At 38.1% G+C, this 13,273-nt stretch overlaps 1 long non-coding RNA gene across 1 annotated transcript in view; it reads left to right on the plus strand.

The window, feature by feature from the left end:
* The window catches only part of LOC108551954 (uncharacterized), a 155,357-nt gene that overhangs the window by 141,342 nt on the left and 742 nt on the right, over positions 1-13,273 (plus strand). The window lies entirely within an intron of this gene.

Raw genomic sequence — 13,273 nt, forward strand, 5'->3', positions numbered from 1 at the left:
TAAACATAATTTAGAGAAAAGAGATCGTGGTGAATATATTTTGCTTTCACGAGAGATCCTTCAGAGTCGGGATTTCCGGGTGCAAATTGAAAATTCAGGGGAATGGTTGGACGATGTTATATCGTTAAATTTAATTTAAAAATGAGAAGAGTTCGTAGTCACGATTTTGAGGAATAAATTTTCCTTTCGCGAGAGATCCTTTAACACTGTGGGGGTCCTCAGTCGTTGATGTCGTGCTGCCCATAGGTATCCCCGTTGGTGGGATAGCTGTTAGGGACAAAAGGAAAAGGAAAAGGAAAAGTGCAAATAGATCACTGATCCTATTGTCCTCGAAGATTTTCAAAGAGGGAGAAGAAAAATGAATAATTATAAATAAACGTAATATAATTTTTTAATTAAATTGTAAATCTACTTTGCAAGAAAATATGGTTTACAGTTCTGATAAATTCGAATCGTGCGTCATTTAATTGCTCTTGAAAGCAAGCTATGCTAGCCAATCGTGCTAGTAATTTTCCTTAACCGTTTGAGTCCCAGAGGCTTTCGGAGGAACACGGTCGAAAAGCCCCGAACAGCGCGATAACGCTTGTCTTAATCGAGTGCGAAGAAGTCCAAACGGCGCGATAGCGCTTGTTTAATTTTATTTCGAAAAATCCCAATCGTCGTAATAGCGCATGTTGGTGCTATGTGACGTACGTGCATCAGCAAAGTTGAGGGCGCCACTTTGACTGACGAGCGCTATCGCGCTGCTTGGGACTCAAACTGTTAAGGAGATCTTATTTTTAGAGGCCTCGTTGAGATCATCGAGTATAAAATACAGTGACGTGCGTTTTGTTTCCACTCGCTTGCGTTTGCAACGTCGATGAAGGCAACGTCGAGAGGAGCGAGCATCGAACACGATAAAATAAAGGTCGTGGTCACGATTTCAGCAGGCAGAGCTTCCGTTCGGGGATTTCGGTCGTACTACGACTGTCGCGGAAACGTGGCTGCGCGATCTTTGTCCCGGTTTTATCGGGGTCAGCGATAGCTGCGAAATATAATTAGCGAAGTTATTTCGTGGGTCGAGGAACTTTGGTCGTAACGAAATTAGAACAGCGGATTCGTGGGAGATTTAGAAGCCGTTGATGGTTCGTTGGTTAAGTGGAAAGCGTGGTACCGCGTGATTTGCGAGGTGTATCGAAGTTGGGCGCAAAACGTGCCTCTATTCGCAGCAGCGTAAGGATGTTGCAGGTTTTTATTTACATTCGACGGGTGTTTTAAAACCGCGGGGAATTGGGGGTATTTCGCGAGGGATTGCAGCGATGGAGAAATGTTCGAGGTGGGTGGAATTTTGTCGAATGAGTCAGAGAGAAAATCCTTGGATCAATGTATCGGAAGTGGTAGTTTCCTTTGAGGAAAGAAAGAAAAATATTCATTTTAGAATAATTTGAGAATAATTAAGTTGGAAGAAGTTAAAGGAAAGGAAGAGTATGTAAGAATAATAATTAATATTTTATGTGAGATTTTAATAATCAGAGGGAAAGCCAATAAATAAATATAATTGAAAAACAGGAATTTTTGTTTTAAAAAGCAGTGTTCGAAGTGCGTGGAATTTTGTCGAATGAGTCAGAGAGGAAATCTTTGGATCGATGTATCAAAAGTGATAGTTTCCTTTGAAGGAAGGAAGGAAAATATTCATTTTGGATTAATTTGAGAATAATTAGGTTGGAAGAAGTTGAAGGAAAGGAAGGAAAGGAAGAGTGTGTAAGAATAATAATTATTATTTTATTTGAGATTTTAATAACCAAAGAGAAAGCCCATAAATAAATATATTAAAAATAAGAATTTGTGTGTAAAAAAATATCTAATGTGGAATAGAAAAATAGAGAAAAGAAGTGTATGGGAGTCATAGCAATAATTATTATTTTATTTGAGATTTTAATAATGAAAGAGAAAGCCCATAAATAAATATATTAAAGAATAGGAATTTTTGTTAAGAAATATATCTATTTTAGGAATAACTGTGCTAAATGGATGGAATAGTAAAATAAAGAAAAGAAATGTGTGGGAGTGATAGCAATAATTATTATTTTATTTGAGATTTTAATAATGAAAGAGAAAGCCCATAGATAAATATATTAAAGAATAGGAATTTTTGTTAAGAAATATATCTATTTTAGGAATAACTGTGCTAAATGGATGGAATAGTAAAATAGAGAAAAGAAGTGTGTGGGAGTCATAGCAATAATTACTTTATTTGAGATTTTAATAATCAGAGAGAAAACTCGTAAATAAATATATTAAAAAATAGGAATAGTTGTTTTAAGAAATATCTATTTTAGGAATAACTATGCTAAATGGATGGAATAGTAAAATAAAGAAAAGAAGTGTGTGGGAGTCATAGCAATAATTATTTTATTTGAGATTTTAATAATCAGAGAGAAAACTCGTAAATAAATATATTAAAAAATAGGAATAGTTGTTTTAAGAAATATCTATTTTGGGAATGACTATGTTAAATGGATGAAATAGAGAAATGGAGAAAGTGTATGGTAGTCATACCAATAATTATTATTTTATTTGAGATTTTAATAATCAAAGAGAAAGCCAATAAATGAGTATATTAAAAATAAGAATTTTTGTTAAAAAGAAATATCTATTTTAGGAATAACTATGTTAAATAGATGGAAAAGAAAAATGGAGGAAAGAAGGGTATGGGAGTCATAATAATAATTATTATTTTATTTGAGATTTTAATAATCAAAGAGAAAGCCAATAAATGAATATATTAAAAATAAGAATTTTTGTTGAAAAGAAATATCTATTTTAGGAATAACCGTAATAAATATGAATGGAACAGAAAAATAGAGAAAGAAAATGTATGGGAATTATAATAATATTTTATCTCGGATTGTAATAACTAAATGAAAATTTCTCCGTGGATTTATATGAACAGCTGTGTCGAGTATAAAATGTGGAGCGAAAAATTTGTATGGAAGTTGATACATGAAAAGTTAGAATCAGAGTTTGGAAATTTAACTTGTTGTTATATTATATTCCATCATATTAAATATAATTTTTATTATTTTATTTAACACTATTTAATATCGAAAAATTTTCTCAAGCACAATAGATATTCCTATACAAATTATTTAGTACAGGAAAAATAATATACTGTGTTATATGAATTTTTATAGATCGTAAATAATCTTTTTACGAATATAACTGCAAGCTTTCACGTAGAACGCTGTATATTCTCCCATATAACGCGACAAAGTCCATCAAGACAAGTTCAATAATGTCCAACAAATCATTCCATTTATGGAGCGTCGTAAAATCTCGAAGAACCGATTCAGCCCTCCATATAACACCAGTTAAAACGACTAATCTACACCATCTACTATCAAACCATGAACGAACGCGTTTCAACCTTTTCACCAAACCCAGCAGCGAAACAACATACCCGATACGAACCTGAAAATAATCAATTAACCTCCAATTAATTATTAATTAACGGCAATTTTCGTTATACACTTTCCCAATTTTCCCTTAAAAATTTCCAACAGAGGGAAAAACGATACGTATAACACGATACAGAAAAACCAGTAATTATTTCCACATTCACTGCTAATTAACCGAAAACACGATGCTACGCGCTCCAACCTTCCCACACTCTCTGAAAAAATAAAAAAAAAATAAAAATAAAAAGAAGACAAAAAGATCTCGCTTCAAAAATCGAATCAGACTCACGTTTCACGCCGATGCTAAAATTACTAGGGTGTTATAACCTCTAGTTAAAGGAAAATTCTTGTACACGTTACAAACTTTTCACGCCCTCGCAAAAAATAAAAAAGAATGACTGAAAGCATAATACAAAAAGGTCTCGTTGTAAAAATCAACTCAGAATCGCGTTACACGCCGATACTAAAATTTCCATAACGTTGTAACCTCTAATTGAAGGAACATCCTCGCACGCGTTTCAAATTTCCCGCGTTAACTGCGCGCGGCAACAAGATGGCGCGGCCGGACCGTGCTGGAGTCGGATTAACCTCAACTTAACCGCTGTTTCGCCACGAAACGTGGCTCGAGTACGTGTTTCGAATATTACACCCTCTTTGTACACACTTCACGAGGCGCGTGAAAAGAGGTGCAAGAGAAAATGTCCGAGCGAGGAAATAAACTGTGTTAACGATGGCCGAAACGGAGCCGGTATGAAACGGTAATGGGACGAAGTGGTCCTCCATTCGATTCGCACTTCACCCGCCACAGTCGTCCCGATAAACTTTAACCGGCGAAATTATACCTGTTGACAGTGGGATCCGGCGCCATTTTTACCCGCGTTGCACGCATTGGCGTCGCGAATCCGCAACGCGACGAAATCGAATCGAGACTCGGCTGCCGATGGCGGAGAATGTCGGATGACGTCGGAATTTATCGACTGCCGTTTCGTTCGCGACGCCATATTGTTAATAAACGCGACGGAATAATGAGACGCTAGAGGCTGCTGTGCGTGGTCGGAGTAACCATGCGATTTATCAGCCCGCCACTGCTTGTCCATATTGGTGAGCGAAGGTTGCACAGTGGATTTGGTATGGTGTTCGACCACCATTCGACCACTGTATGGGGTTCGAGTCGGAAAAGATTTTTGGAAATTTTCTGCACTTCTTTGATGTCGATGCATCGTGTTAATTGAGAGTAAAACTCACTTCGTCGTGGAATTAGTATTATAAAAATTGATGTATTTACTTCCTGAATTGGAATACGAGAAAAGTTTATTGAACAAATTGGAGATGTATTTATATTTAACCCTTTGCACTCGAGAGGCGACTCTCAGTCGAATTTAAAATTTGCCAACGATGCTGGAATGTCGAAATAAAATAATTCTACGTATTAATTTGCATACGATTTCTTATTCATCGTTTTAAAAATATCGTCGACTTTATGGTGGAAAGTCTTCGAATTACTATGTTTCTGTAACGAAAAAATTGCTGAGTGCAAGGGGTTAATTGGGGAGTATATTTTTTGAAAAATTACTAGAAATGACAAGGGTTGTTTTAAATAGGTACTTGCACATCTGACAATTTGTACGACACGAATGTTTTTGTAATGTTAATTCTTGTATAATTTTATTTAATTCCTGTTTCTTCGTCTTTGCGTGTCTTCGTTTCGTTATCTTGATGTTCGTTTCCTAACTTAAATTAGTTTATGAGTTTTGAGTTTGTGTTATTCCGTTCTTGTTGCTTTGTCAATTTTTGGTTTCTTAAAACCAGTTTCCACCATTCTGCAGTAATAATAATCATTACTTTTAATTTCCCTTTAGTTCGGAATAACTATATTTCATAGCCTAACATCTTTTTCTCCTGCCAATCCATATACAATGGATTTTCCATTATCTCCAACCCCATTGACGATAGAATTTTCTAAAATTCGAATTTTGATAAAAATTCCACAAAATGGTGGAATACGCTCATTTTCCCCGAACACGACCAATTAGAATCGCCAGATTCGTTTATCCGGAATGGAACTTCACGTTACACGGAAATAAAGGAAGCAAGAGCGGGAGAACGAAGCGATTCATTCATTCTCCGCGGAGTTAGGGCGAATTTCCATCGCGCGAATCCAGGCTTCGGCGTGTAATTGTATATAATACAATTATCGTGGAATCACGGGCCTCGATAAAGTCTGGCGCCGATGATTCTTTCCCTCCCAGGTAACCTGATCATTCGTAACAATGGGGTTCGTCTGCCGATCCTCCATCGATCCTTCCGCTCGATCTTCCCCCGAATTTCGAATTTCGAACCCAGTAACTCGATTTTCCGGGCTTGGCGAAAACACCGACGCCGGCACTGCAGCCGTGAAAAAAAATTGCCAATCTTGCACGCGGATCGAAAGGTGCGAACCGATATTTGCGACCGGGGAGGAATTAATAAAGGAAAATCGAATCGGCGGGGCCAAGAATTCGATAGCTGCGGTCTCCGAGATTGTAATTTAATGTTTCAGCGTGGATTGATCGATCGACGGGTTTAATATTAAACTTGGTAAATGTTTTCCGAGCTGCCTGGAAGCTCCTTTAACACGTTAAGCGGCCAACCTGCTTTGCTTCCTGCTCGGTTTTGGCCTCAGAGGATTGGTCTATAGGGCACCGTTGATGTCGAATATATATTTTTCTCTTTATTCGTTTGCCTGATTTTTGTTTTGGGCGTGGGGATAATAGGGTGGAGGTTTGTGGAAAGTTGAGAGATCGCGTTGGATTGGGTACGGGACTCGCGTGGCGTTCGGTGGTGTCGCGAGCTTTAGGACGCTCCCGCTGCGGTCTAGTGGCGCGACTGAGTTCCGTGTTCGGGTGGCGCGAATGTGATACACGATGTGTACGATGTATTTACCTGTCGTTCAATAATCACTGGAAATTTTCTTATTTAATTGGCTAGTGGGTGCAAGTTATTTTATCAGTGGATAGCTTCTCCACATCGAGAGTTTTATTAAGAGAATTATAAATATTCGAGAATTTATTTCTGGACATTCGTCAAAATTTCGCGTTAACCAACGACTCTGTTGTCAATTCAATTGAATATTTCATTCAGTCGATATTTCATTATTCCGAAATATCTTGTGTTCGTAATCCATTGTATATTAATTTATTGTATCTTAAAAATTTAGATTCGGTCCTTGATTCTTTCATATAACGATATTATATTTACCCCTAACTCTGTTAGTGGTGGATGAAATTTAATAAGAATAAGAACAATTATTTATTTAATTACAAAGATTATTAAACATAAATATTAGGTTGAAATATAATTATTTTATCACTGTCACATGCTCACACGTCTTCTCTCTATTAATACTTAATTGCAACTGACATATTCCACTCTCTTTTTTCTTTCTTCTTTCATACATTACATTAATATACACAATTCATTACACGCATACTCATTTATCATAATAACCTGAATTCATTAGATATTTCAATCTCATGTATAATTGTTCCACTCATTCCAATCCATATATATTTAAAAATCTATGTAACCATTACCACAAACTCCTCCATAATGACAGTAGATTTTCATTAATTCCTCTAGATCTACTACTTCCGTTTGCTTATATTTTTGTTTATCTCTTTCCAACAAATTACTCCCTGTTAATAAATTGTTGAGACTCAACATTGACAATTGGCTACATCTATTATCAGTTACGTGAACTAAGTATATCCTGAAAGGATTGGGGTTCATTAGGCGTAGAGAACCGCGTGTCTCCTGAGCCCTTACTTGTTCTCGAGTCGTCGTCATTTTTGTATCACATCTGAACTATACGTTGGTAAAAATAAAAATTGTGTTCGTTCAAATTCAAGAGTGCTTACATTTCGCCACGTCCCAACACAAATAAATAAATACCATTAAAAAACCCAATATTTCTCCTAACCTAACCCGACTGCATCTAAATTTGATTTTTCCAATCGAAAACAAGTGAAAACGCGCACAAATCACTGCTCTTCGTTCTTCGACACGGCCGTAAACGATCTTCCTAGATGTCTCGACATTCCACGAGAAGATTCGCGAAACTTACTTATTTCGAAAGTTCTTTCTTCCACGATCGCGCTCGTTCCCCTTTCTTTTCCTTCTTTTTCCCTCCTCTCGATGGTGTCGCGAGCCGATAATACGTACGGCGCATTCTTCGTCGAACAGGAAGAGATCGTACGTTTGCCGACGTTTGCCGAGCGGAGCCGCGAATATCCAGCGAACTTCCGGCAGCGCAGAAACTCATTTTCCGCATCGACGGCCGGCAAAATTGTCGCGATTTGCTTGCTGGAAAACGGGCCGTAAAAATCTATGGCCGGGCCATTTCCTCCCCCGTCCGACCGGCCGTTTGTGTGCCGATTCGAGGAATGTTTTAGAACCGCGCGGTCCCTCGTCCCTCTTGTCGATCCGCCCTTTTTTAATCGTGAATTATGAACGAGACGACGAGCGATCGCTTCCGTTCCAGCGACTCGGAGGGATGTCGGGGAAGCGCCGAATGTTATTCAACCCTTCCGTGGAATCGGAGAAAAGGGTGGAGAGATTGAAGACCGGAAACCATTGCGTAATCCGCACTGCATATCACAGCATTTTTCTTATGGATAAAATAAAAATAATAATACGTATCTGAATCATTTTTCACGGAAATTGTTTGACCATTTAACCGCGAAGTTTGAATTTCACACTGGAACTACCGACTTGTAATAATATACATAATATAATAAATATACGTGAATAAATATAATAAATAAATGTACGCAATAAATATACATAAATATGGTGTGCATAAACGATTTTGACTAGGAAAATAATTAATTCAGTTTGAAAACTGTATACATTGTACGGGGAATATCGAATATATTAAGGAGAATAAACAATTTTTTTTTTTTTAGTAAAATATTGTGGGAATGGTGAGCGTGGTGTGATTGGGGCATAAGGTCACCATCCGTGATAGTACCTTATATTTCAATAAGACGAAATGAAAATGTCATTTAGTGCTATGTTTCCTTTATATTATCGATAGACGTGTAATATATTTTGCGTGTATTGTGGGATTGGTGGTCGTGGTGTGATTAAGGCATAAGGTACTGTCACAGTCGGTGACCTTATGCCTTAATCACACCACGCTCACCATTCTCCCAGTATTTTATTTGAAAAAAAAAAAAAGAAGTTAAATAAGGAATGAAAAAAGAAAGGAAGATTGGTGAACGTGGCGTGATTGGGGCATGAGGTACTGTCACAGGCAATGACACCTTATGCCTTAATCACACCACGGTTACCATTCCCACAGTATTTTATTTTTAAAAAAGAAATTAAATAAGGAATGAAAAAAGAAGGGAAGAATGGTGAGCGTGGCGTGATTGGGGCATAAGGTACTATCACAGTCGGTGACCTTATGCCTTAATCACACCACGCTCACCATTCTCGCAGTATTTTATTTGAAAAAAAAAAGAAATTAAATGAGGAATGAAAAAAAGAAGGGAAGAATGGTGAGCGTGGCGTGATTGGGGCATAAGGTACTATCACAGTCGGTGACCTTATGTCTTAATCACACCACGCTCACCATTCTCGCAGTATTTTATTTGAAAAAAAAAAGAAATTAAATAACGAATGAAAAAAAGAAAGGAAGATTGGTGAACGTGGCGTGATTGGGGCATAAGGTACTGTCACAGGTAATGACACCTTATGCCGTAATCACACCACGCTCACCATTCGCACAATACATGTAGAATATGAGCCATTCACTGCACAAATCGAATAACTCCACTTTTTGAAAAATCTTAAATTTAAGCGTGAAAGCACTTGGTATATTCATAACTACATTATTTAATTGCATTTCTCCACTTTTTGTTTTATGAAGTTAATCAATTTGTACAATGAATGGCTCATAATAAATATTGCAGGTCTATCGGTAATACAAAGAAAACATAGTACAAAATGACATTTTTATTTCGTCTTATTGAAATTTCAATTTTCTATAATCAATGGTAATTATTTATTTTTCTACATTCCTTTATTTTTTATTATATTGGTATACACAAAACGTGTATACCATTGATTCAAAGCTCCATTGTAGCGGACTCAACGCGTATACACCTTTTTGCAAAATATACACGTCGATCCAAAGTTCTATTCTGGTGTGCTCAATGTGTATACACGTTTTCCACAGGGAACTCGTTAATCGGTCATTCATCTGCACCTCTGTTACACACACGTTTCGCGTAACCGATTTTGCATAGAAATCTTAAAAAATTCTCGATCGGTATCTCTGATTGAAACGTTACACTCGTCCATAGCAAACGTTCTAATCTGAGCGGCCATAACCCCAACCACACCAGGGATACACACACGCGATAAGCTCGTATCATGGGACCTAGCATTGGGAGAGTAAAAAATTTCCGAGATTCTCGGAAATGGCGTTGGCTGTAGCCGTTGATCGCCGCGATACCCTGTCCCGATAATAACGGCGCGCCATAATCAATCCATGCAAATTTCCTGGTTGCACGGTGCGTGGATAAAATGAATATCGGGGTCCGGTTTTGCATATCGATTTCACCCAACGAGGAACTCATCAAACGGTGATCAGCGCGGGAGTGGGGCGAAAAACCTCGGGAACAATTGATAAAGGAAGAAGAGCTCGCGGAGGGTGCCGGGCTGAGGGAAGAACGGGATAACAAATTGGCCGTGTGAAATGTGCCGGTTCAGCGTTTTATAAGTTTCCAATGGGGAATAGAGGAGCCCTTCGGGGACCCTGCGCGAGAAGGATCGTCCTTGGTACGCGCCCGATGCTCGGATGAGGGTAATTTTCGAGTAATATCTCTTCTTCGATGTCCTCGACATGTGTCGCCCCGGTGTAATATCCGGTGATGTGTTCTGCACGAGAAGAAGGTGATAGCCTGTTCTCTAGATAGACCTTAGCTGTCTGGTTGATTGTTAATGAGCAAGCACAGTTAGGGACTGAGTTATTGAGAAGATTAGTACATTGAGTTAGGGGTTCTGGGTGTGTTCTGCGCGAGAAGAAGGTGATAGCCTGTTCTCTAGATAGACCTTAGCTGTCTGGTTGATTGTTAATGAGCAAGCACAGTTAGGGACTGAGTTATTGAGAAGATTAGTAGATTGAGTTAGGGGTTCTGGGTGTGTTCTGCACGAGAAGAAGGTGATAGCCTGTTCTCTAGATAGACCTTAGCTGTCTGGTTGATTGTTAATGAGCAAGCACAGTTAGGGACTGAGTTATTGAGAAGATTAGTACATCGAGTTAGGGGTTCTGGGTGTGTTCTGCACGAGAAGAATGTGGTAACCTGTTCTCTAGATAGACCTTAGTTAATTGGTTCATTGTTAATAGGTAAGCAGAGTTAGAGGCTGAGTTAGTGGAAAGGATAGTAGATCGAGTTAGGGGTTCTGGGTGTGTTCTGCACGAGAAGAATGTGGTAACCTGGTTTCTAGATAGACCTTAGTTAATTGGTTCATTGTTAATAGGTAAGCAGAGTTAGAGGCTGAGTTAGTGGAAAGGATAGTAGATCGAGTTAGGGGTTCTAGGTGTGTTCTGGACGAGAAGAATGTGGTAGTCTGTTCTCTAGATAGACCTTAATTAATTAGTTCATTGTTAATAGGTAAGCAGAGTTAGAGGCTGAGTTAGTGGAAAGGATAGTAGATCGAGTTAGGGGTTCTAGGTGTGTTCTGGACGAGAAGAATGTGGTAGCCTGTTCTCTAGATAGACTCTAGTTAACTGGATGATTGTTAACACTAAAACTACCGATTTTTAATGGGTACCTAACTATAACGTGCACAGATTATAGTAATTTCAGCGATACGATGAATATGAGTGAATATATTGATTACAGTTCTTTCTTAATACGAGTTGATACCAATTTTATTCTTAAAGCAGGTGTACGTGTTCGGTGATTGCAAAAAGGAAAATTCTGGGATTTTATTTTGACTGAGTTGGTAGTTCTAGTGTTAATGAGTAAGCAGAGTTAGAGGCTGAGTTATTGGGAACGATAGTAGGTCCAGTTAGGGGTTTTGTGTGTGCCCTGGACGAGAAAAAGGTGGTAACCTGTTCTCGGCATAGACCTTAGTTAACTGGAATGATTGTTAACGAGTGAGCAGAGTTAGAGGCTGAGTTAACGAGGAAATTAGTACGTCGAGTTAGAGGTTAGAGGCTTGGTATCGCTTGATTATCCAAATTTAGAGTCGTTTGACGTGTTCCTGATGGTTAATGGATTTGGTATCGTGTTTAGACATCGTACGATGTAATTATGCTAAATACTAGCGACAAAAATCTCTAAAACAAGGTAACTACAGTCGTCCGATTGATCAGAAACAGCGATTGATTGTATGGGGCTACAGCCATTTTGTCCACGAAGCTGTCAATCTTTCGTATAGTAGAGGAGGGTACAATATTCGTGATTTTTGTTCAAATCTTTATTATTCTACTTATTATTCTAATTATTCCGAGAAATAATTTTTGAATGTACGAAGGTGAACTTTAAACAGCATTAAATGACCATGAACGACCTTCAAAAACCAAGTATTATAGAACAATGAGTTCACTCTGAAATTCGCTATCCTCTTATTTAGAAAATGATACATATTCGCTTCAAAAAAAACCAAGGTCACCTTTAAATCTCGAAAGCGCGCCCACCTCGCAAATATTTTTGATCATCGTAAGAAACCAGGATCAATTCCATTAGAAATATTTTTCAAAACGAATTGAAATTAGGAAATAATTCAGTGCCAAGTTTCAAACGGGACACGCTATACGTAACAATATTGGAATATATGCAATCGACGTTAAGACCAGACGCAATGACTATCGATTCAGACTAAAACGGCTAGCCGATATAGCGACTGATGGGCTGGCTGGCTCACTAGCCATCAACCAACTAACAATCAACCAACCGACTAGCTAAACTGTTGTAAATCAGCTAACTATGCTGTTGCAATCCGAGTAACTGTATTGTCGAAATCAGGCTAATCCTTGACCCTTCCAAACATAAACGCTTGACAGTATATAAAAGGGGAAAGAATAGAGACCATTAGGTCAGGGATGAACTACAATCTAGCAGGAGATTATAAAATATGAATGAAGGTTATGAAATAGCAAGTGAAGGGACATTATTGACAAGTATTATATCAATAAGAGTAGATGCTTGGAGCGTGATTTATCCTCATAAATTTGATTATCGTAGCTGAGAAAGCTTCGTGTCTAATCTTTTTCACTGTTCTTTAACCTATTTCTGTCACTGAACACGAAATAATCCGCGAGCTGACTCTTTTCCATTATCAGTTGCTGAATAATCTTCATATGCCACAGATCACGTTTGATCCCTTTTGTGAGCATCTCACCTACATCAGTTCATTATATTCTTAATAAGTTTCACTTTTGTTGTGAAAATATTTTTAACTGTCATTATGAGTAAGTGCTGATATGGATCAGTCATCAGAATTTGGCACCCTAAGTAGATTCATGATGCAAATGGGTTAATCCTGTCAAATTACATCCAAATCGGAGTCGGACCATTCGCAACATCTCCCTGTAAGTCCCAAAGACCCCATGAGGAAGTAAAACAGGGTAGACTTGGTCAGTGTACACCTGCCAACTTCGCGTTGTTGCACAATAGTCAGTTCCACTCGCTTCTCAATCTTCCATCTTGAATACCGAGTTCTGACTTCTGAACCTAACCTCTTTATATTGATCATACCGATCCACGGCTATAGCCAATACTAGCTACACCGTGGTTGAACCCCCAGACACTAAAAGACAGGAAATGCAATCTAGAGGACAC

This window comes from Eufriesea mexicana, unplaced genomic scaffold (genome assembly GCF_001483705.2).
Source record: "Eufriesea mexicana isolate 0111107269 unplaced genomic scaffold, ASM148370v2 scaffold5301, whole genome shotgun sequence".
Classification (NCBI taxonomy): domain Eukaryota; kingdom Metazoa; phylum Arthropoda; class Insecta; order Hymenoptera; family Apidae; genus Eufriesea; species Eufriesea mexicana.